This window comes from Rattus norvegicus, chromosome 18 (genome assembly GCF_036323735.1).
Source record: "Rattus norvegicus strain BN/NHsdMcwi chromosome 18, GRCr8, whole genome shotgun sequence".
Lineage (NCBI taxonomy): Eukaryota > Metazoa > Chordata > Mammalia > Rodentia > Muridae > Rattus > Rattus norvegicus.
Window position 1 is genome coordinate 9774375 of NC_086036.1, and position 25536 is coordinate 9799910.

The 25536-nt window shown below is 35.2% G+C and overlaps 1 pseudogene; it reads right to left on the reverse strand.

The window, feature by feature from the left end:
• The window catches only part of Rpl6-ps3 (ribosomal protein L6, pseudogene 3), a 29924-nt pseudogene extending 15107 nt beyond the window's left edge, over positions 1-14817 (reverse strand).
• Between the last annotated feature and the right edge of the window lie 10719 nt (positions 14818-25536).

Below are 25536 nucleotides of genomic sequence, written 5' to 3' on the forward strand. Positions count from 1 at the left end.
ACTGCTGCATTTGTGAACTCTCAGCATCTCTAGACCTGCACAAGATTCATAAAACCAACGTTCTAGCATAGATGGAAGAGCTATTCTAGCTCATGGAACCCCTCTGACTGCTCATGCACAGCCCATGGCTGCTAGTGGATGTGAAGCCAGGTTTTCTTAAGGGCATGCCCCTTGTTATGGTTGCCCTCATATCTGCTAGCAACTTCACATCTGTATGGGAAGCACAAATCAGACTCAGTGGTTTTATTTTTTTTAAAGTTGACATGAAGATCTGGGAGGTAGTTATTGGAAACTCAGAAATGAATATGATCAAAATACTTTGTATGTCTGCATGTATGAAATTCTCAAAGAATCAATACCATTACATTTATAAAAAATAATAAACTGATCAGACTATTTTAAGTGAAAGTGACAGAAAAGCTTTACCCAGAAGCTATGAAAAAGTTGCCAGCAACTTAAAAGCACCATTGTTGTGGCTTGAGATAGGGGGGTAGGGTACTCATTAGGGTGGAGCTTCCCCTTCTCTGAGGAATAAAGGAAGGGTGAAATGGGAAGGGATTTGTGAGAGTGGGATTTGGAGAAATATGGGCTTCAGTCATAATGTAAGGTGAACAAATGAATTAATTAATAAAAAATAAGTAAAAAATCCTATGTATTTCACATGTTTTTATTTATGAAAATTATTTCAACATGGTAGCATAACACTTTTTATGCATTCATAAGCTGATGTATACATGTTTAATATTCTGATTTTTCTACTATGTATACTGGTGTTCTGATCATTTCTTTGTATGTCTTATGTAGACACGATTTAATTGACTTGTAGATCACATTTTAGTAAATCTACTAGTATTTATACTAGTATATATGCTTCATTCCAATTTGATCATCATTCATTTCTTTCTAGGATAGCTGGACGTTTTCAGTACCAGTTTGGAAATTCTATCAATATATTAATAAAGTTTTGTGTCACCAAATCACTAATTGTCTTCATACATTATGTATTTGTGACTTCTTATTAGTATATGGAAATGGAATTGATGTTTGTTGGCTGATTTTGGATCCTTCAAAATGCTGAAAGCTTCTATTCAATCTGATACTTCTTCATTATTACTATGTAGATTTCCACATAAAAGTCATATTACCTACAAGGAGAAAATTTTCCTATTGTTCTACTAGTCCCAATGATTACCCAATAAATATTTTTTATTGACTCATAAAACAACATTCAATGAATTTCAAATATATGAGAACCTGGTTTTCAGTTTCCTCATGAAATGTGTTTCCCTGTTCTACCATTTAGAGTAGTTGGTTGGGTTGCCTTTTACCTGTTTGTAGACAGTTTCTTTTAGTTCTAATATACTGTTTTCTTTCTGTTTTTTTTATTGAGAATAGATTATCTTTATACAATGAATTCTAATTAAGATTTCTGCCTCAACTTAGTTAAGATCCTTTCCATCTCTCTGCCCAGGCTAATTACTCCCTTTCTTGTATTCATTAGAAATCAAGCAGGAATGTAATAATAATAATAAAATAATAATAATAATAATAAAAGTTAACAAAAATTATTTAATAATTATTATATAATTGCATAATATATCATATGCTATAATTATATAACATTATTATTACTCTTAACATTGATAAAAAAGAGAAAATAAAACCAACCTGAATCAGATGATCAAGCAAACACAAAGCATAAAAAGTACATACAGAGGAGCAATGCACACATCCACATATGCAAAAATCCCACTGAGACACCAAACAAGAAACTATAATATATGAAGAAACAACAATGACATAGAGTTATTCACATTACCTTAAAATGTAATGATAGAGTCTATGCTATGTCAATGGAGTTTTGTATTCATAAAATGGCTTTGTGTTTCTGTACCTAAATCCCTTCATGTCAGTAAATCACTGTCTTTTATGTATAGCTGGACTGGAAGTGTTTTGTAGAAAGGCTTTATGGATATTTATATAAAAGTATTCTTACAATCAGTTCTGTTCATTGACAATGCTGTCTTGGTTATGTACAACTTAAGAATCACTCATGGGATATATACATTTAGCTATGCATATATTATGTACAGGATTCTTATATCTTGAATGCTTTGGATCAAGGGATCACTCTTGGTCAGCATAAGTCATTTTGTCCGAAATTATAGCTAAGCTTCTTTGGCTTTCTATTATACGTTTCCACATTTGTATAACTTGTAATTTGAAGTTCATTTTGATTCCAGTCTTACTTTCTGCATTCAGCCTACGACTTCTGACTTTCAGTTCACATCTGATATATTTTGGGAGAGTAATGTGTTTATTAATACCTTAAGTGTAGCTTCCAAAGAAGTACCTAAGAATCAGAATATGTTATCTTTTGTGAGTAAGTGGATGTCTTCTGTGTTTAAGAAATTTATGCCTGTGAGAAATCTGCTTTGTGTTGGATAGAGGATTTTCCTGCCTGGTTTTTATTTTAAAAGATGTAGTTCCCTTGTATACATCTTTAAAGTTTAAGATATGGTTATGTAGATTGAGGAACGTTTCAGTTCCATACTACGAACTTCCCTGATTTCTCCATTTTAACTCCACTCAGACACGTGCAAAGAATTCCCAATCTCTCTGCTGACTCTGAGTCCAACAAGACTCCCCTTTCCTTGTTATTCCTATTTGTCTACTTTGTAATTCTGTCCTGTGGTCTCAGGATGTCTGCACTCCTCGGTGGTCAGATCTCCTCCCCATGGGATTTGTGTAGGGAACTGTGGGATGGTATCAGTTCACTTCCGGGCAGAGACAGAAACAGGAAGTGCCCTGACCCAGAGGACTTCTGCCTCTGTGTATCCTGAATCCACCAGGCAGGTCACTTGGTAGCAGAAAAGTGGCTCTTATCTCTGCTCTCAGTTGTGTTGGCGCTTCTGGAGAATCTCTTCCAGCTCTAGGCACCAGCGGGAATCAAAGGTTCCTGCCCCTGATTGCTCAAAGGACCTTGCACCTAGAGGGCACAATTGGCGCTATGCGATTCCCTCTTGGATCTGGACTGTGGGCAGAGGGTAGTCTCCTCTGACTTCTCAGGAGTATCCACACGTCTGAGGGTTCAGTTCTCTCCCGCACAGAATTTGGAATCCAAATCTTTGGAAACCAATCTTCTCTTAGTGGCTATCAGTCAAAGCCTTTTGTTTTAGACAAAGATTTTAAAGCTGTAGTTTATTTTCTTTGTTCCAAATGAAACCTTCCGTCTGAGAATGGACTCTGGAACTCATGCCCTTCCTTTCCTCATGTGCTTGTCTCTGAGGCAGCAGAAGCCATATATGTCAGCAATGAGGCTAGAGATAGGAAGGTGCTTTTCTTATTCTATCCATAAAGCAGGAGCAATATCTGCTTTATGAGTGGGTATCAGGTATAGTGAGGAAGCTTCTGGTCCTCTTAGTTTCTTCTTGTGCTATGACCTACCACTTTCAAGTCAACTGGGACAAGATATATTGGAAGGCATGGCATTTTTATTCTACTATGGCTTCAGTGGAGTTCTGTCCTGTGAGGGAGACCTAGACATAAAAAGAATTGCCTAACTGGTATCTTGCTTCTTGGGGAAACTTTATGCAACTAAATATTAAGGTGATTGCTTGGGAATTTAAAAATGCCAGCAGCCTGCATCATCCAAAAGAAACTCACAATTCCAGAGTGGACACTAAAGAGATAGAATTTCCCTTCTTGCTGCACATTGTGAAGGAGAACATCATAAAAATAGTGCTATATTTTAAGGATAAACTCAGTTTTTTCATGAAACCTTAGTTTATACTGACTGTGTATGGCTTTCCCATTCAATATATGTGAAATCAATATGACATTTTAAATTATAAGTATAATTTTCATCATTTAAGTTTGTTTCCTTCTGGAGAGAGTTTTCATTCAGTCCTGTGTTTTGTTTTTCATAACTGACAATATTCTACTAGTCATGGATTGGCCAAACTTACAAAAATAAAATTACTTGAGAATGTTGAAACAAAATACTGATACTTGACACTTAACTACCCAAGACCCTAATTATTTTGGTTGTATGGGCAATATAATGTAATTCATGAAACCTCTCTGATTACTAGAATTTTATTGAGAAGTAGTGAGTTATTATTCTTCAGCTTTTTGAGAATATTAAAAGCTTTCACATCAAGACTAGAGCTGGCTACTGCTTAGTTCACATTAAGGTCCCGACACCCATGTTGGACTCCTCATGTTGGCCATTTTGCTTAGTTCTACGTGATCTGACCCTTCTTTGCCCTCTATGGGGACTCACACTTACATACTCTTATACCTATCTATACAATACACTGAATTTAAAATAAAAGAAATCTTGAGAAAAAGTATAGACCTAAGCAATTGAGGCTCAGAAGAGCCTCTGTGTCCCCGTCCCTGAATCTTTAGTCCTATTTAGCCTGATAAACTCGACCATCATTTGATTCTAGATCCAGATCTTTGAGTTGATGATCAAGCCCAATACCTATTCCATCTATGAACTGCTGTACCATGAGGAGGAGGAAGGCTGAGCTTCAGAACCAAATCCAGAACATTGCCACTAAAGATAGGAATCTGAAGCATAATTGAGGATGGCAGTAGTAGCTAACAGCCATTATGGGACAAAGAGCTCATAGTAGTCCAAGAGATCCATGCATTCTAAGCAGAGCTCACTATAGCTGGAGAGAATAATTTATAAAGTAAGATGCTTTTAAAAGGTGGACTTGTGAAATTGGAAAGAAAGAGGACAGAATGGAGCTGCATGTAGGGGAAATGGTAAAAAATACAGGTGCGTTGAAGGGGTGTATGAGGATGAGGTGGGAGCACAGCCACAGTGAACTAAGAACGTGGCATTACTGAATAGAGTCAGTCTTAGCATGTGAGCCAGCACAAAGCAGGCAGCTGCTGTTACTGCTCATATGCTGGCAAGGAAGCTCAAGGCCATGACACTGCCCATGGGCTGCAAACACAACAGCAATGTACCCTGTTTCTTGGTTGACTGGCACAGAGAGCTGGGAAGAGAGGTGGTCTGGAGCTGGTTTGAATCATGACCCTGGATGACGTGCCTTGACTCATGATCAGCCTGACTCTGGGCAGCAGCAGGATATCCAAGATCAATATATTTTTTTAACATTTTAAGAATTTGTTTATCCCAGAAATGTAATATAAGGATTAAATTTTATTTTCTCTTTTTAAAAACTTTTTACTTGACATTTTATTTATCCACACTTCAAATATTATTCCCCTTCAGGGTCTCCCCACCAGAAAACTCCCTATACCATCTCCCTAACTCCTGACTCCTTGAGGGTGCTCCCACACCCATCCATTCCCTCCCACCTCCTCACCCTGGCATTCCCCTACACTAGGACATTGAGCCTTCACAGGACTACAGGATTCTCCTCCCATTGATGCCCAACAAGGCCCATCCTCTGCTACCTATATACCTGGAGTCATGTGTCGCTCCATGTGTATTCTTTGGTTGGTGGTTTAGTCCCTGGGAGCTCTGGGGTATCTGTCTGGTTGATATTGTTGTTCTTCCTATGGGGTTGCCAACCTCCTCAGTTACCTCAGTCCTTTCTCTATGGTAGTTCAGAAACCAGAAACCTTAAGCCAGAACAATGTCCCCTGGCAATGAGTATTTGCATGTAAAGCTGTTTGAGGGAAAATGTGTGAATATATATATATATATATATATATATATATATATATATATATATATACAGATGTGTGTGTGTGTGTGTGTGTGCGTGTGTGTGTGTGTGTACTGAATGACCCACTGCAGTTTCCAGTGTCACTATGAAGTTGTGATAAGAAGGTGGGAAAGGTGGAGGAACAGAATGGTATGCACAAGAGGCCCAAGCTACCAGCAGAGGCCTTCTTAATGTGGATGTCCCATACTACTGTCTGAGGCCATGTTGATGTCTGCATTTCATGCTATTTCTAGAAACCATGTGAAAGTCCATGACCCATACTCTGCTGACTGTAAGTTACAAGAGAGCTTTTCTGTAGTGTTATTAATGACTGCTGATTCATGGTTGAAAAGGAGAGACATTGACAGCTTCTATGGCAGCCGTCCCCAAAAGTAACATATCAAAAAGAAAACTATTGAAAAACACTCTTAAAATTTTTGATAAAGATGATAAACTCTTGCCATCAAAAATAGATGGCTACAGTGGGGCTAAGGATGGAGAAGAACGAACCTTTTTTTGAGAAGCTGCCGCTGGGAGTTTGACTATTCTGTAGCACCTATTTGGACAAAACAAGCTGGACTTGTTTGCTTTGGATATATATTTGAGAGGAGGCCACAGTATGGGTGCAGGGAAGTTGACCTAGGAAGACTTGGAAACAAGGATATCATTTGGCGCATTAGGTGAAATTCAATAATAATAAATATAAATATTTTTTAAAAAAACATTGCTTACATAAATCATATAAAACCACAGCATTAAAATTGTGCCAGAGATAATATTATTCTGCTAGTAGCAATATATGCAATGTGAATGTATGGGTGCATGTATATACCTCCCAAGGAAAATATATAGTATTAAGATATATTTAATTATAAAATATATATTCATATATATGCATGTGCTGGTGCCCAGAGACTATCCAACTCACACATCTCAAATGCTCATATGAAAATATAGAACTAATGCTCCCTTTCTGGTATTAATATTTATTTTATGTAGAAGTCTCTTTACTCTTTGTAGCTGTGGTATGTTCTTGTCTCTCTCACATGTTTTACATTTTAAAACTGAAGAGGAATGTGCTTCCTTTCAGAGAGATACCAGAATGCCACTGAAGAAATAACTCAGAGGCAGACACTTGGCTCCAGCTTTGGCATGAATGCATTCTCTTATTTATTTCAGGCTGATAACCAGAGCGGAGAATCTGAAGAGAGGCCATGGGGAATGCGAAGTAGCCTGAACACTGAACAGAAAGCTTAGATTCTTCTACGAAGCTACTAAGATCACTCTCAGTCTGAGCTTATGGTATGAATGCTTGGCCTTTGGGTTTTAAAGTGAGCTCCAACATTTTTAGTAATCTTTAAATGAAAAATAAATATGTGGGTGAATGTAAGCGTGTTGTGGAAGTGGTATCCATCCTGATGATATGTTAGTGGTCTCCATCTTGCGAGCCACATTAGGAGATGATGTTAACCCCTCGAATGCTACCAAAGGATGCCGTTCTTTAAGTGGGTACAAGTAGTGTTCAAGGCTTAAGATCCCTCTATTGATCATATTACATTCTTATTTAACTCATTTCTTCTTTTTGCAAAATTCTCACTGCATTATTTTTCTTAGTTACTGATAGACCGAGCAAAGATATAAATTTGATGGAGCACCTCAGCAAGAAGGAAAAACAGACCAGAAGAGCATCCTGACACCAGTCCTTCACAATAAAGTTCAAAGGAGTCCATCACATACATGGTGCTTTCCTGTTATCATGAAAATACACTTTCTTATCTGCTTTCTGATTTGCAGACATTAACTTCTGTCATGTTTCCTACTAATGCCATTGTTTCTTGTCAGTTTCTTACAAATAATGACATAAAGTAAGAGTTGTCAACAGAAAATACTTCAGAATCTGAAACAGTCCAGCAGAATCCATGATTATATGAGTCAATTTGTATAGTTTATAAAGTAGTAATGCATGTTCCAAGCAAAGTAACAAAATGTTAACTCATATTAAGGAATTAACCACCTTCTCCATTTATGTACATGTAAATATAGGTATAGATAAAATAAAAGTATACGGAGAGAGAAAACTCAAATTCCTTGAATATCTACTCTCATTACAAATAAGATTTTCATTTTTCTTTAATGAGTGTATTTGAAACAAACTATATTCTAAATTTCACATTATATTTTTATTTATATTTTTTATTGGATTGTTTAAAAATTTACATTCCAGATGTTAATCCCTTTTTCGGTTTCCTGTCGATAAACCCCCTATTCCATAGCCCTTCTTCTTTGTCTATGAGGGTGTTCCTTCACCTACCCACCCCTTCTTGCCTCCCCACCCTGACATATATTTTTATTTTTTAATTTTTTAGTTTTGATATTTTAATACAAGTGAAATTCACAGTTTCCATTATCATACATATATATAAATATCTATATGAATATATCTATAAATATATATGTATATATATAAGCAGATATGCAAGGAAGATGATTGTGTTTATCTTTTCAATTAGATTAAGGAATTTTGTCTTAGTCACATTCTCAAAGGTCACTGATCATGAATGTCCACATTACCAGTCAGCATTTCCTCTAAAGGAAGGTAGGTTTTGAATACTTTCTAAGCCTAAAACCATAGTAATATTTATTTAGAGCAAGGCATCGGCTAAAATCAGCATAATCTTGAGAAAAGTAACGTACAATAATGTCTTCAGAGAAGATTACAGTGATTATACTTTTCTTAAAGATGTTTGTACCACAAGTAAAAGTCTATTGAAAGCAATAAAAAGAAGTACATATTTTGAACAGGAATTAGGAGCATTAGATTTTTTATAGGAATATATTGTGTACAGAAGAATCTTACTAATAAAATATTTCATATCCCTCATTGAGAAACTCAAATTCATATCTGAATATGTAAAGAATTATAGGTGTAGATACAATTTCATTCTTAAGCTCTCTTGTCCTCTGTCATAAATCACTGTTATGTAAAACAGAAACAAGGAGTCTCACATAAACATTATTCTATTTTCAAGCCAATGTTGCTTGTATTTGAAGATAGAAGACATTCTATGTAAAAACAATTACTATAATAATTTGACTGTTTGAAATGTTATATTTTGTGGATACTTTATCATCAGATGAAGTTCCCTCTGTAGATTTCAAAAATACAGGATGTTTAACATCTGAAATAGTTATATTCCCTCATAACAACATGCCTCAAATCAAGCAGCATGTTTGAGGATTCAAAACTTGTAATGTGGAGATAAAATAGGAAGAAGATACTGGGTCTTTTACCCACTTCTATCCTGCTTCAAAAATCCTAATTCCCTCATGGGCATGCTTCAGGGGAGACTCTTGTATTTATAATTGACTTTGAATTCCAATTCCAGATAAAGAACTTCTAGACACGTGGAATGTCTTAAGTTGTAGGAGTATTTTATTGTAATAGAGAGAGAGATGCCATGATTTCCATAGGAACTAGCCATGTGGTGAGAGGCTTGAGAACGTTAACAGTCCTCTTCCATTACCTACTTGTGGAAGAACTACCTACTGAGAATTCAATTATTCAGCAAAACCTTATGGCTGACTCCAGCACTGTGCACCAAAAAAGCATTAAAGAAACACCAAAGAGCTTGGTCTGAAGGGTTGCATGACATTACATTATAACTACTACTTTATGAGACCATCAGAAAGTGTCTTCTTCAGTAGCTGGGAACTACACAGAGATCTACAACTGGACAATATGCAGAGAGTACGAGATATTGGAGCGCTCAGTCCTAAATGGGATTCTATCATCAAAGCCCTTCCTTAAGGGACCCCTGCCAAAGAAGAGTCAGAAATATAAGTGCCAAACATTGTGTTTGTTGTCCCTAAAGAAAGATGTCTTTCAGACACAACAGGGGCTTACAGGGGCTACAGAAGCATGCACAAAACCTGTAGAGTTTTTCATCTCATTGATAAGAAGTTCCACCACTGGGATTGGAAAGAAGACACAGTCTACCACAACTATCTACAATTGAAACTAGCTTGAAAAGAAAAAACTCTCCAAGGAATATCACTAGCTATATTAACCACACTTAAGGACAAGCTCCATGTTAGGATTAGTTGGCAAGCACAAAATGAGCTCAATAGTAATTTTATAGATTTTTTCTCTCATTTTGGTTTGTGTGTATCTATGCGTGCATGTATGCATACATCTATATTGGATTTTTTAAATTCTTTATTATATATTTCTTACATTTCAAAGGTTATTCCCCTTCCCGGTTTCCTATCCATAAGCCCCCATTCCCTCGCTTCCCCCTCCCCCATACGGGTATTTCCCCTATACATCCCTTTTATTGCCCTCCCCCATATTCCCCTGCACTGGGAATCCAACCTTGGCAAGACAAAGGGCTTTCCCTTACACTGGTGCCCCAACAAGGCTATTCTCTGTTACCTATGCAGTTGGAGCCCTGGGTTTTTAAATCGTCATTTTGTTTAGAAAAGAGAGCAAAGAATAGTTAGACACATAGGGAGGAAGGAGAATATGGGAGGAAATAAAGGATGAAACACTCCATCAAAAGAAATTGTGCAAAAAGTTGTTTTCAACAAAAAAGTAATTAGTTAAGCGTAACCATCATAGATAGCAATACTAAATTCTAGTTTCTTAGTTGGGAATGAAGTTGACAATGGTCTTCTTGCCACTGGAAGTAACAGTGTGAGTGCTAGAAGGAGATGTTCCTTAGGAGTGAACCCTGACCTTATGGCATCTGTTATATTTTCTCCTATATAGAATGCAAATTGTGGTGAGATATTGTGCTACTCTATCAATTACATGTGGGTCACATTAGAGATGATCTACTAACTAGGACATTTGCATGAAATAACACAGCACTGAATCTTATCACAACTTAAATTCCTAGGTTATTATAGTGCTATCATTTCAGATACATGGATAGAAACTCTCTCATTCAAGGAAAAAAAGTTCATTGCCAGAAGATAAGAGAGGCACGCATGGCTGTATTTTACAAGATTTAGCTCATAAACAACATCAGAACATCAGATTGTATTGTACAAAACGTATAGACTATCAAGACAGTCAACAGGCAAAATTCCAGAAAGTTGGGGTATGCGACTGTGGTGTCCCATGCCAATCTCAGGAGCTATTGGAATTTGATGGGTGGTGGTGGAGAGGTGCCTCTAGAGAGATAAACAGTGGAATACAATTGTGTTGGAAAAAAAAGGAAGGGTAAGAGGATTTATTGGACTAGAAACAGAGAAGGGCAACAGACTGGGTAGGAGGAGGAAGGAGCAAAATTAACACTAAGGCTGTTTGAAAAGACTGTGGGATGATATATATATATATATATATATATATATATATATATATATATATATACATATCATATAAATATTCTCTATGCCTTTTCTCAAAGTCAAGACTATCTTATAAAAACTGTAGTGGCAATCACTGAAAAAATTGAGAGTTGTAGATTAGAGAAGTTAAATAGAGCATCAAAATAGCATAAGATATTACCGATGCTATTGGTTATCTTTAGATGTTGAGTGGAAGTCACTATTAATGAAGACACTATACACTTTTTATGTAGGAGTTGGAAGAATTAAGCTGGAATTGATATTGCCACCTTTCCATGAAGAAAGACTCTTGACAGTATCCAAAATTTTTATAAAACTGCCGTGGAAGGTCTTAACACTCTGTAAAGTTTTGGAATCATAATGATGGCCAACAGGGAAATATATACAGAAATCTACAGTAGTGTCACTTATACTTTGGAGAATTATGTGAGAGAAAGAAGGAAGATTTATGGGAAGAATTTCAATGGGAAAAGGTGTGCAAATGATATAAATGTATTACTCAAGAATTTTTAAAAAATCTTTAAAATTAAATTGAAAACAGAATAGTTTTAACTTATATGTTATATGCAATCATTTTAGAATTAATGCTTTCAGGTTATACTTTATACCAGACGGCCATTGAAAACTAGGTTCTCTCTCTCTCTTTCTCTCTTTCTCTCTCTCCCTCTCTCTCTCTCTCTCTCTCTCTCTCTCTCTCTCTCTCTCTCTCTCTCTCTCTCTCTCTCTTTTTCTGGCATATGTGGCTTCTTGTGTCTTGTGACAGTGACAGCAAATATTCCCACTATATTTTTCTCTTTCTTCCCTGTACTGTACTGTAGGTGGGAAATAGGTTTGATTTAGCTTACATTCATTTGACATTAAGTAATTTAAATGAAATAATCATAGATGGTTATGTACAAGCTAATACGTTCTAGGACTTACATTTAGTCCTTGAGGAAATTTTTTTCACTTTTATTTAATGTTATAAGAATTTATGCTCAGACAACCACACTATCCTAATGTCACCAGCAGTATCAATTTAAGTAAGGTACTGACAACGTATCTTTCATTTGTTCAGTTAAGTGTCTCAGGCTTTACAACCAAATGGGCCAAGAAATTGGTGCTAGATTTACCATTTCCAGAAACTCTCTTTTTCCCAAAGTGTGACATGATTTGTTAAATCACTCTTTTGGTGTTCTTTTATTTCTTTTGTGTCTTTAAGTCCTTTTATACTAGATAGCCTTTGGGAAAGGAGAACTTGTAGAGGCCATATCCAGAGGTTAGGTATTGCCCCCCAGTTGGAGTATGGGGCCACCCATTCATCTCCAAATTTTAACCCCAATTTCCTCCTGTCTAAAGGAAATAGGAGGACAAAGTGTGGAGCAGAGACTGAAGAAAAAGTGATCCAGAGACTGACTACCCCACCTGGGGATCCATCCCATATACAGACACCAAACCCAAACACTATTGCAGATGCCAAGAAGTGCTTGCTTGCAGTAGTCTGATAAAGCTGTTTCCAGAGAGGCTTTTCCAGAGCCTGACAAATATAGATGCAGATGTTGGCAGTCAACCTGAGCACAGGAACCCCAATGGAGGAGTTAGGAAAAGGACTGAGGGAGCTGAAGGGGTTTGTTTGGCTCCAGTTGCATATGTAGCAGAGGATGGCCTTATTTGGCATGAATGGGAGGAGAGGCTCTTGGTCCTGTGAAGGCCTGATGCCCCAGTATAGGGGAATTCCAGGGCAGTGAGGTGCTAGTAGGTGGGTGAGTGAGAATGCTCATAGAAGCAGGGAGAGGTGGGGATGGGATAGGGCACTTGTGGAGGAGAAACCAGGAAAGGGAATAACATTTGAAATGAAAATAAATTAAATATCCGATAAAATAAAATGAAACCAGTTTCTCAGTACAAATTTTATAAATACTGTTAAAGTTAAAAAAAATCATTGAATCTTTTGTAATTTACCTGGTGAATCCCTGGAATATTATATAAAATGATCAAGCTTTTCAAGGATGTTAAGATTGTAGACAATTCTACCATTTTCTAAAGTAATTAAGTCTTATTTTTTAATGTATTTGAATGCCTTTCAGATAAAAATACTTCTGTCCGCCATGGAATTATTCCAATCTACCATCTCTAATCTTGCAAAGTGAATTAAAGAAACCAAGGTGACTTGGATGTACTTACAGTTTCAGATATTGTGTGAGCTGTGAACGGATGATAGTCTTTAACCCAGGGGTTTTCAGAGTTGAAGGCAACCTGCTTCACTGCAGAATTGTCTTTGGAAGGAAAAATCAATGGACATTTTATACTTGTGAAATGTGACTTACTATAGCAGCAGAAAGCTCAGACATTCTTTGTTGAATTCAAATGAGTGTTAATAGTGCACATTGGCCGTTTGTTGGTTGTGTAACTGGCAAAGAGACAGAGAAGTTACTGAAGGAAGAGAAGAACCTTCATGATCATTTCCAATGGACTTTGTAAGGTAAACAATTATAGTTATTACCATATGATTAGGTGTAGTTCGAAGATAGATCAGCATATGTATATGTCTTGGGTGTATGTATATATGTTTTACACATACACACAAATTACAAATGAATGAATTTATGTCCAATGTACTATTCTCAGAATACAAATAAATGTTTTTTCTTTGTACCTTAATTATTTTCTGCATATTTGAACATGCTGATTTTTCTTCTTTATGCTTCAAAAAATGCAAATAATTGCTCAAAATTCTTGAGACCTTTGGATTTAAACTGATTGATAAAGTAATAAAATTTCTGAAAGTATTCAGGATTCATTTGTTATGACCACATAACATATGTATATATAGTATTTGCATATTTTCTATCCTAACAGTTAAGGCAGAGAATGGTAGACTGTTTCTGGAAGAATACTTATGTTGTTTCTGAGAAATTTCAAAATGTAGCTTCGAAAATATATTTCTTTTTTTTTTCCTTCGGAGCTGGGGACCGAACCCAGAGTCTTGCGCTTGCTAGGCAAGCGCTCTACCACTGAGCTAAATCCCCAACCCCAAATATATTTCTTTTAACCACTGAAATTATAATGTAATTATATTAAGTCCTTTCATATAACCAATCTTTGCTAACTTTCCAATTAACGGTCTTTTTTTATTAGTTGATATATATATATATATATATATATATATATATATATATATATATATATATATATATAGAGAGAGAGAGAGAGAGAGAGAGAGAGACCAGACTAGCCTAGAACTTGCAGGTATTCTTCTGTCCCTCCCTTTCAATTACTGGGATTTCAGACGTGAATTACCGTACCTACTGACAAGGTTATTTTTGTGAAATAAAGTCTAGCAATTTTCAAGAATATCTAATTTAAATTAAATATAATTTAATATACATAGAAATATAAAAGGGATATTTAATATATATTTTATGAAAACCATTATATCTATTATGTGCTTACTATATGATATTAATCAGTTTGTATTGCATTAGAAACTATTTGAGCCTATTGAATTGAATGTTACTATATAAATATAAATGACAGTACATCTGATTTAATTACTGGAAAATTAAATATTTATTCAAAATGTGAACGCAACTATGTCTAATGATCTTTGTTTGTCTAAAGAGAGTATGTTTTGTGCCTTTGCTTCTGCCTTCTCACAGATACTTTCGTCCCCTGGCTCAGCTGCATATTTTGTTGGTTGCTGCTGTTGCTTCCACTCCCACCAATATGTGAGGAGATTACAGTTTAGAGTCCCCACTGCTGAGAACTGCACAAAGGTGTGATGTGAAGACATTGCTGCTTGATCCCCTAACTGTATCCATAGTGTGATTCATGATATCACTGCTGCTGACAATGCTATTCACTGAATAGCAATTCAAATACAGCAATAGCAGAACACTTACGTTGGAGTAAGGTCTTCTAAGTAGCTACTACTGGCCAGTGGTTTCATAGTAATTAAATTTTTTTTTAGCAAGGTTTGATTATCTGTAAGCTTCCTATTATAAGAATTTCATGTTTTCTTGATTACTTCTTTTAGTTGTTTTCATCATCAATACATAGCTCAATTTTGATGTTTTGATTTTGGAACCACATTGAGTTTTCTCTACCTTGTTCCTATGTGTAAATCATGTATGAAGCAGTGTTTTATGCTACTGGAAATCATTCATTCTTATTTTAATTTGTAATTAATTATAACTATAGATTAAGTATTTAAACCAGTTCAGTCAAATGTTATTTACTTTGTTAGTTTTTATTTTGAAGAATAATAATTCTATGTGTTTTCTGGTTCAGGTTTTCTCATGTGACGTTCTACCTTGAGCAATAAAAGGTCAGCCATAAATGTTTGAATATATATGCCTTTTCATTTAAACACAACAAGCACTTCTAGGGAAAGACACATAATTAAAAATGGTTTTGTTTTAATATTACTAATGGAAAATGAAATACAAAAACAAGATACAAAGGCAAAAACAAGAGACTTTATTCCATTTAGGAAATAAATGCATTATGGTGTGTAAAGCTTGAATAATACTAAACCTGAAATTTTTTAATAAATGCCATTGAAACTAATTGGTCTTTGGTTTTTGGTTTTTAAATGATTGTTTGTGTGTGAGTGTATTTTATGTTTGTCTGTGTATTTTAAAGACAAACCATTATATTAATGTTCTATACTGTAAGCCAAATGTTATTGAATTGTCAAAAACTGAGGGAAGCATGAGTTCTTAGTAGTGACCTATTTAGAGAAAATTAATCCAGATTTGACTTTGAGAAAATTCTTATTGTTTGAAGAAACAAATCTTTGACTTTAACATTGATTTATTTTTTATTTATATTTATAACTTGTATTTGAGTTGACCATGAATATTCTACAGATAAACAACAGATAAATAAATTTACACCTAATTTTTAAACATTCTTTAGCTTAACTTACTTTATAGACATGAGTGTTTTGCCTGCTTATATATAGGCATCTTGTCAAAAGAGTGTCTGAGATTTCCTGGAGCTCGAGTTACAAATGGCTATAAGCCACTAAATGGATAGCAGAAACTAAACGTGGGTAGTTTAAAAGAACAGCAGACCCTCTTAACTGCTGAGCCATTTCTCCAGCCTCTATTGGCCACTGATCAATCAAGGAAAGAATCTAATGTTCTCATTTCAAAATGGTCAAATTTTAGACAACATAATCTATATATTTTAGAAGCAAGGTCAGAAATAAATAAGCAATTTCATAGACAGAATTTTCACAGACTTAATTTTTCCATTGTACCAAGAAGACATATCTTTGTTTTTTTTAGCTTCTTAGTTCCAAGTGCTTCACCTAATTATACATTGAGTCCCCTGGACTTATTTTTTATTTAAATAAATCTACTTCAAAATCTTTCAATAAACTGTCATTATACAACTTCTTTTGACTTTTCCCTGATGCTTTTGCACTGTAGCTAAAGTGTTTATGTCATTTTAACAAATACAATGAACAAGAAAATAAAGTTCATACATATTAATAAGAGCAAAGTCACTTTATCACCTTAGTAACAACAGTGTCTTTATTCAATTACAGCGTGCATATTTGGCTCATTTTGAGCTGTGGTTTTTAGTTTTAAATGTAGGAAGCTGAATAAGCATAAAAGAAATAACAGTTACTATTTATTTTAAATGACACATTGGATAGGCAAAACGTCAAAACAATGATTAAAATTATAGTCAAGTTCACATGGTCACTTGACACAGTGTTTTTGTTCAAAACTAAAAAAGGATAACCTGAAACACATTATTAATGTTCACATATTATACAGTAGCCACCTCAGTGGGCAATGGAAAATCTAAGGATAACCTCAAGATTGAAAATTTCAATAATTTTAATATTGGATTGTGATATTGATATTTATTTAAATAAACTAATGCAACAATAAAAACACAGTAGGATGAAGTACTGTAAAAATTGTCAAGGAAAAGTGACAGGCTTTCTAATTTCAGATGTGTACAGTATAAATTTGGATGGAGAAACTGATTATAGATGAGTGAATGGATTAAACTAATTGTCCCAGATCATTTTGTTCAATGCAAATTCAAGATTTAATTTCTACAAATTGATAACTTTCATTCAAATCTATTTAAGTAAAATGCAAATTATTTAAAATTCTCATAGGATAAACTATTGAATTAAAAATGATAACAAACATGGAAGACCGTGAAGCCAGCAGCAGAGGCAGTTTTATTCTTTAGTCCCACAAATAGTTATGCTCTACTTTTATTTCATATTTTGTATATTACTATATTTAAATAGCATATAAATGTATGCCATAATTTTATCAAATGTTCAAATGAATAAGTTTAAAATAAAAAGTGAATAAAAATTTAGAACATATTAATGAGATATATTCAATAAAATGTCTGTATGATTTTATTAGTTATATGATCAAAGAATGAGTGTGAAGGCTTCTTCAAAAGCTATGAATGGATAAACCAAATGCTCCAGCTGTTGGATATATAGCCCAAATACTTTATTCCATCTCCCCCTGTATTTCTGTGTCCATTGATTCCCAGTTTACAACACCAAGCCAATGGAAAAAACTTACATCTCTAAATAAACTGATTAAGAAAAATTAAACTTGCATGTAAGTGGCTAGAGTTGAAAGCAACCATGTGAGTGTGGTAAATAAAATAGACAAATGTCACATTATTTTTTTTCATATGTGTTGAATTGTCAGATAAATATGTCTCATTTGAAATGTATGATAGTTCAAGGATTTAGTAAAAGTCCATGTGGGAGACTACTAATGGAAAGGATATAAGACTCAGTGGTTATACAGGGTTAAAACTGAATAATGGAACAAAAAGTGTTAGACCTTGATAGAAGATATAAAGACAGGGTAGAATAGGGATCCCAGAGAGAAAAAAATAACAGTAAAGAGATTTCATATCTCTCATGGCAATTCAGTACTATGGAGACATCCTACAACTATATATTTTAAGTGTTTAAATCTAATTACCCTGTGTGGAAGTTTAAATGAAACTGTTCCCCAAAGTCTCATGTATATCAGTATTTGATTTCCTGGTGAAACACTGTTTAGGAAGGATTAAAAGATATGGTACTATAGTGGTTTGAATAGATTTGCTTCTCATAGCCTCATGTGTTGAATGCTTGGATCATAGGGAATCACACTAGTAGGAGGTGTGTACTTGTTAGAATAGGTGTGCCCTTGTTGGAGGAAGCATGAAATGGTAGGGATGGGCTCTGAGGTCTTGTGCTCTATCTATACAGAAGACTGAGTTTTCTACTGGTTGCCTTCAGATCAAGATATAAAACGTTTGGCTATTTCTTTACCATCTCTGTCTGGACATTGCATTCTTCTCCACCATGTCGATAAAGGACTGAACCTAAATGTTTTTCTTTACAGAAGTTACCTTTGTCATGATCACTCTTCATAGCAATAAAACTCAAAATGAGACAGAGACTTCTAGAGGAATTGTGTCATGGGCGTTTTCGTGCGTGTGGGGGGGTGGGTGTGGGTGTGTGTGTTGGTGGGGTCTTTGTCATTGCAAAATCCCATTACCAGGACCAGTCTCATTCACTTTCTCTACCTGCTTGCTTGTTTCCCTGTCTGCCTGTCCAGTTGTCTGCCTGTCTTCTTGTTACCATATTCCCCACCATTACATTCCTCGAGTAACTCTCGGAAACAATAAGCTATATCTCACTTAAATTTCTGTCAAGCTGCCTTTGTCATAGAGTCTCTTTACAGCAATAGAAAAGTAACCAAAATACTCTGTAATTGGGTGCCAATATTCTATTATTCACCACTTGGTAAAAAATGCAAACACCAATTGCCAGGAATCATTTATCTACTTTTGGGTTGTTGCCCAGTGAGTTACCATGGACCCTTACAATTGCAAATTAGTGTCACTGTCCTTTGTTGTGACCCAGAACATGATATTAAGATCCTATAGCTAAAGACAGGATATATTCTAGTCATAGATAATAATCAAGCTGTATTAAACTGGAAACTGCATCCCTACATCCTAACTTTCTTCATCCCTACAGAATAACTTTCAGAGGTACTATTCACACCAGCAGGTGAAATGTAATGACCCAGATGTCACTGTGACACCTCCAACAACCATTACCCTGGCAAGCCATCTCTATTGGTGCAAGAGTGACGATAATTTCATGGAAAAACAGGCTACTTAGAGATTAGATTCAAGACTCATTCCACATGAGCAATAATTGCAATGGAGAATCAGTATCTGGACAGGTCATATGCCTGAGGGAAGAACCCACAAACTCTTCTAATAAAAGTATATAACAATAAATTAATTTTAATGACGTTTCATGATGATAGATTAGTGCCTCTCTCAACCTTCATCAATGGACCTTCTATTTTCAGTAGGTGGTGATTAACATAGAGACCCACAACAGATCAGCATACAGGGCTATTGAATGTTCAGCTCTAAATGAGATACTTGTAATCATGCCTCCTCTAGCAAGATTCAGTAATTATTATGGAAGAAGGGGTGAAAAGAGTGTAAGAGCAAGGGGTCATGGGTCGTCACAAAAAATGTTTTTCAGATGTAGTTTGGGAGTTGAACATATGAAATCCCTGTTGTGACAGCATGTCAAAGTCCCTTGCAAGCTTAAACCATCCAGACAAAATATCGCTGTATAAAGAAGTAGACATGAGGTACCAAACCTAGCTGAAAAACTCTTGGTATTTGAAAGTGGCTGGCCAAGAATACATCTGTTTGGTTGTGTCCTTTTTGTTCGTTTGTTTGTTTGTTTGTTGTGCTTGCTTGATTGCTCGCTCGTTTGTTTTATCTTGCAGGTTTTGCACATTGACACACATAATCAAAATAAATTGTATGGAAATCATAAAAAATAAGAAATGTGATTGAAGAACAAACTTACTTTCACTGACACTTGACCTATTATAGAACATCTGAGAACATGAATTCAGTATGGACTATGTTTACTCAATCACTGGGAGTCTTCATTTACAATTAAATGTTGTTTGTATTTCAGAGTCACCTTTATGGGATGATATGGAGTCTTGCCACTCAAGGAAGAAAAGGCTCTGATTTTTCTCTAGTGTCCTTTGATGGACTAGAAGCTCATCTTTCCCTTCTCTGTTTTCGCAAACAGGAAGTAAATTATTACTAATGCGTGTTGCAAGTGTTGAGCATCAGTAAGCCCCTAATGTGTGAAATGGCTTTGCATTGAATAAGGTAGTTCTTTGTTATTTGTTTGATTTTTAAAATTTTAAGACAGGTTAAGTTTTTAATTTAAGGTTTGACTTATAAGAAAATTCATATTTCCAAAAACTAATATTAAAAGAATAAAATAAATTTAAGCCATGCTTGCTCATTGGTTAGCAGATAGGTGCTCTTTCTTTAAACGTACAGAGTGTGCATCTGTGATGGAAAGATTTATCAAAGTAAACCTAATAGCTAATTGTTTCTCATTATCTATATTTTTGTTGTGTATATTGACCTAAATTTTAAAGTGTTTAATGTGAAGGAAAACAACTTTTCTCCCAAATTATCAAAATCATCTTGCTGATAAAACAGAAGGAAAAATAATCCCTAAAATGAAATTTTCTATTATATTTTAGCTAACATATGGAAATCTATATCCTTTATTAAATATAGAAAAATGATTCTGAGATTGTATTTCTCGAAGTTAATTTTCAGAATGACACTTTCAAATCTTTATATATCATATTTTACAAAATCTTATACATGAGATAGTGTTCTTCAATAAGTAAGGACTTAACATAGGTTTGTGTAAGCCCAGCATATTCTTCTATATTGACCATTTGAATGAATATCATGCTCTGTTATAGAATTAATGAATAAAATACTTGAATTGAGGTTTCTATCTGGTACAAAACATGTTTAGAGAAATAGACTCTTAGTAAGGAATAGATATTTGTAAAGTGTCATGAAGGAGAGAAACTCCAATATAATAGTCATTTGAAAACATTACAAGGTTGCTCATCCAAAATTAGTTGCAGAAACTAAGGGCACTCACGCGTCATCTCCCTTCAAATTTATATTTTTGTAATCCACTAATTTTCCTTTTTCTGTCAGCTCCTCATATCAGGAAGCCAATTAATAAAGGAATAAAAAAGGAAATGGGCACAGCATTGTAAACATACTACATGGAAAGACAAAGGAAAGAGCTTTGCACTTACTGCTCAACAGCCACTACACAGCCACATGGCCGTACAGCAACAGTACTGCATAAGAAGGTGGGCTTTGTCTTGAGCACCTGTGGGTTCTAGTCTTAAATTTCAGAGAATTTGAACAAAATGTTTTGTGAGACATGAACAGAATCAATAGTGACTAACCACTCAGTTAAACCTCAAAGTTTGATGAAATAAATATTTGAAAGTGGATGTCGGTTGATAATGCTTTTAAAAAGACGATGATTCTTTCACATTTGACATTTTTTTATTTTTCAGAAAACTTTATCTTTGGTGCTGTGCAAATTGAACCATAAATGCAATATATGCTTTCTATATTCGTTTATATGAATGCTATATTTGTCATCGATTTAGAGCGATTGAGCATAGAAAAACCTGGATTTGACCTATTTTTACTCAAAGTACCCCAAGTCCCAGGAAATTCTATGGCATTTCAATAGTTTATTTAGGCAATAAAATATATTCCCTCAAAAAGCAAGTGAAGGAAACTAAGTATATGACATAGCATAAATTCTACACATGCTGGAATAGCATATTTCTTTTTATTTTTGAAAATTTTTTCTATTATTGGATTTTTTATGTACATTTCAATGTTTTTCCTTTTCCATGTTTCCTGTCCATAAGCCCCTATTCCATCCCCCTCCCCTTCTTCTATAAGGGTATTCCCCACCCCATAAACCTCTCCTTCCGTGCACCCTACTACATTCACCGAAACTGCGGGGTCCAGCCTTGGCAGGACCAAGGGCTTCTTCCTTTGGTGCCCAACAGGGCAATATTCTGCTACATATGCAACTGGAGCTATGGGGTCAGTCCTTGTATAGTCTGTGGGTAGTGGTTTACTCTATGGGAGCTCTGGTTGGTTAGCACTGCTGTACTTAAGGAGTTGCAAACCCCTTCAGCACATTCAGTCCTTTCTCTAATTCCCCCAGCTGGGATCCCGATCTCCATTCAATGGTTTGCTGCTACCATTCGCTTCTGTATTTGACATGCTCTGGCTGAGAAGAACTATATCCTGGCATGAGACAGCTATATCCTGCTCAGGTTAGCATGCATTTCTTAGCTTCATCAATCTTACCTATATTTGGTGGATATTATATATATATATATATATATATATATATATATATATATATATATATATGCTGTATATCCATATCCATGTGGGGCAGTCTCTAAATGGCCCTTCCTTCAGTCTCTGCTCCAAACTTTGCCTCCATAACCACTCCTATAAATATTTTGCTTACCCCTTTTAAGAAGGAGTGAATCATCTACTCTCTGGTCATCCTTCTTCTGGACCTTCAAGTGGTCTGTGGATTGTATGTTGGGTGATTTGAGATTTTGGACTAATAACCACTATCAGAGAGTACATACCATGTGTGTTTTTCTGTGATTGGTTTACCTCACTCAGGATGATATTGTTTAGTTCAATCCATTTGCCTATTAATTTCATGAAGTCATTGTTTTTGATAGCTGAGTAATACACCATTGTGTTGTTGTACCACATTTTCTGTATCCATTCCTCTGTTAAAGGGCATCTGAGTTCTTTCCTGCTTCTGGATATTATAAATAAGAATGCTATGAACATAGTGGAACATGTATCTTTGATGTGTGTTAGAGCATCTTTTGTGTGTATGACAAAGAGAGGTCCTCAGGCAGTGGAATGTCCAATTTTCTGAGTAACCTCCAGATTGATTTCCAGAGTGGTTGTACCACTTTGCAATACTACCAAAAATGGAGAAGTGTTGCTCTTTCTCCACATCCTTGCCAGCATCTGTTGTCACCTGAGTTTTTGATCTTAGCAATTCTGACTGGTATTGAACATTTCCTTAGGTACTTCTCAGCCATTTGATATTGCTCAGCTGAGAATTCATGTTTTAGGTCTATGCTACAATGTACAAAGGGTTATTTGACTGTCTGGAGTCTAACATCTTGATTTCTTTGTATATTTTTGATATTAGGCCTCTATCATATGCAGGATTGGTAAAGATCTTTTATCAATCAGTTAGTTGCCATTTTGTTCTATTGACAATGGCTTTCTTTGCCTGACAGAAACTTTGCAGTTTTGTGATGTCCCTTTTGAGCACAAGCCATTGGTGTTTTGTTTAGGAAATTTTCCTTAGTGCCCATGTGTTCGAGACTCTTTCCCACTTTTTCTTCCATTAGTTTGAGGGTATCTGGTTTGATGTGAAGGTCTGTAATAAACTTGGACTCAAGCTTTGTACAGGGTGATAAGAATGGATCAATTTACATTCTCCTATTTGCTAGCCTCCAGTTGAACCATCCACATTTGATAAAAATGCTATCTTTTTTTCCATTGTATGGTTTTAGATCCTTTATCAAAGATCAAGTGATCATAGCTTTGTGGGTTCATTTCTGGGTATTCAATTCTATTCTACACTTCTATCTGCCTTTTTCTGTACCAATACCATACAGTTTTTACCACTATTGCTCTGTAATACTGCTTAATGTCAAAGATAGTGATTTCCCCAGAAGTTCTTTTATTGTTGAGTATAATTTTTGCTATCCTGGGTTTTCTTAGTCCGAACAAATTTTGAAATTGCCTCTTCTACCTATATGAAAAATTGAGTTGGAATTTTGATAGAGATTGCATTGAATCTGAGGATTGCTTTTTACAAAAAGGCCATTTTTACTATGCTAATCCAGTCAAACCATGGGAATGGGAGATCTTTCCATCTTCTGAGATCTTAATTTCTTTCTTCACAGACTTGAAGTTCTTGTCCCACATATCTTTCACTTGCTTGGTTAGGGTCACACTGAGTTATTTTATATTATTTGGAACTATTGTGATGGGAGTCATTTCCCAATTTCCTTCTTAGCCTGTTTATCCTTTGAGTAGAGGAAGGCTACTAATTCAAGTTAATTTTATAGCCAGACACTTTGTGAAGTTGCTTATCAGGTTTATTAGTTCTCTGCTCGAACTTTTGGGGTCACTTAAATATACTATCATATTATCTGCAAACATGATATTTTGACTCCTTCCTTTTCAATTTGTATCCTTTTCACCTCCTTTCATTGTTTGATTGCTCTGACTAGGAATTCAAGAACTATATTGAATAAGTAGGGAGAGACTGGGCCACCTTGTCTAGTCCCTGATTTTAGTGAGATTGCTGCAAGTTTCTCTCCATTTAGTTTGTTGTGAGCTATTTGCTTGCTGTGTATTTCCATATATTGAACTATCCTTGCATCCCTGGGATGAAGCCTACTTGATCATGACGGATGATCATTTTGATGTGTTCTTTGATTCAGTTTGAGAGAATTTTATTGAGTATTTTTCATTGATATTCATAAGAGAAATTAGTCTGAAGTTCTCTTTCTTTGATGAGTTTTTGTCTGGTTTAGGTATAACAGTAATTGTGGCATCATAGAAGGAACTTGGTAGTTCTCCGTCTGTCTCTATTTTCTGGAATTGTTCGGACAATATTGGTATGAGGTCCTCTGTGAAGTCATGACAGAGTTCTGCACGAAACCCATCTGGTCTTTAGCTCTTTTTTGTTGGGAGACTTAATAACTGCAGCTATTTCTTTAGGAGTTCTGGGGTTGTTTAGATGGTTTATCTGTTCCTGATTTAACTTAGGTAGATGGTATTTGTATAGAAAGTTGCCCATTTGCTCCAGATTTTCCAGATTTGTTGAATATAGGGTTTGTAGTAGGATATGATGATTTTTTTAATTTCCTCAGATTATGTTGTTATGTCTCCCTTTTCATTTCTTTTGTTTTAGGATAAAATTTTCTACAAATATCTGTTAAGTCCAATTGGTTCATAACTTCTGTTAGTTTCTCTATGTCTGTATTTAATTTCTGTTTCCAGGAACTCTCCATTGTTGAGAGTAGGGTGTTGAAATCTCCTACTACTATTATGTGAGGTGCAATGTCTGCTTTGATCTTTAGTGAAGTTTCTTTCAGTTGCCCTTGCATTTGGAGCATAGATATTCAGGCTTGAGAGTTCATCTTAGTCGACTTTTCCTTGATGACTATGAAGTGTCTTTCCTTATATTTTTTGATAACTTTTGGTTTAAAGTCAATTTTATTCAATATTACAATGGCTACTCCAGTTTATTTCTTTGGACTATTTTCTTGGACAGTTGTTTTCCAGCCTTTTACTCTGAGGCAGGGTCTGTCTTTGTTTCTGAGGTGTATTTCTTGTATGCAACAAAATGCTAGGGCCTCTTTACATTTCCAGTCTGTTAGTATGTCTTTTTATATTGAATTGAATGAATCCATTGATTGTAAGAGATATTAAAGAATAGGGATTGCTCCTTCCTCTTATTTTTGTTGTTAGAGTTGGAATTATGTTT